Below are 1086 nucleotides of genomic sequence, written 5' to 3' on the forward strand. Positions count from 1 at the left end.
ATAACGGACCAATACAGTATTTGTCCTTTTGTGATTGACTTATTTCACTCAGCATAATGTCCTCCAAGTTCATCCATGTTATGTGGTATTTTGCAGATTCTACATCATTCTTTAGGGTCACACAGTATTTCATTGTGTGTATGTACCATAGTTTGGATATCCATTCCTCAGTTGATGGACACCTAGGCTGTTTCCATCTTTTGGCTATTGTAAATAGTGCTGCAGTGAGCATGGGTGTGCATATGTCTGTTCTTGTCATGCCTCTCACTTCTTTAGGATATATACCTAGTAATGGAATGGCTGGGTCAAATGATCTTTCTAATTCCAACTTTTGAAGAAATTGCCAAACTGCTTTCCACAATGGTTGTGCCATTTTACAGTCCCACCAGCAGTCTATGGGAGTCCCAATCTCTCCACATCCTCACCAGCATTTGTTATTTTCTGTCTCGTTGAACTTTGCTACTAGTGCTGGACCAAGATGGTATCTCATTGTTGTTTTGATTTACATCTCTCTAATAGTTAACGATGTCTTTTTATGTTTGTTGGCCGACTGAATATCATCCTTGGTGAAGTGTCCATTCATGCCTTCTCTGCATTTTTTAATTGGATTGTTTGCCTTTTTGTTATTGAGGTGTTGGAATTTTCTATAAATTCTAGAGATAAGTCCCTATCAGATATGTTATTACCAAATATTTTTCCCAATCTGTAGGTTCTCTTTTGACTCTTTTGGAGAAGTCTTTGGAAGCACATAAAAATTTGATTTTTAGAAGGTCCCAATCATCTGTTTCTTTTCTATTTGTACATTTTGAGTTATGCTTGATTGTCTGTTTATGCCATATATTAGGGCCCTTAAATTTGCCCCTAGTTTTTCCTTGTGAAACACTATAGTTCTGTGTTTCACATAGAAGTCTTTGATCCATCTGGAGTTCATTTCTGTGAATGGTGTGAGGTAAAAATCTTGTATTATTTTTCTGCAAATTGATCTCCAGTGTTGTCAGCACCATTTATTAAACAAACATTATCTTCCCCATTTAATGGATTTTGGCCCTTTGTCAAAGATCAGCTGACCATACATCGATGGATCTA

Source organism: Orycteropus afer, unplaced genomic scaffold (assembly GCF_000298275.1).
Source record: "Orycteropus afer afer isolate SDZICR_OR568_19922 unplaced genomic scaffold, OryAfe1.0 scaffold00727, whole genome shotgun sequence".
In the NCBI taxonomy this organism is placed as follows: domain Eukaryota; kingdom Metazoa; phylum Chordata; class Mammalia; order Tubulidentata; family Orycteropodidae; genus Orycteropus; species Orycteropus afer.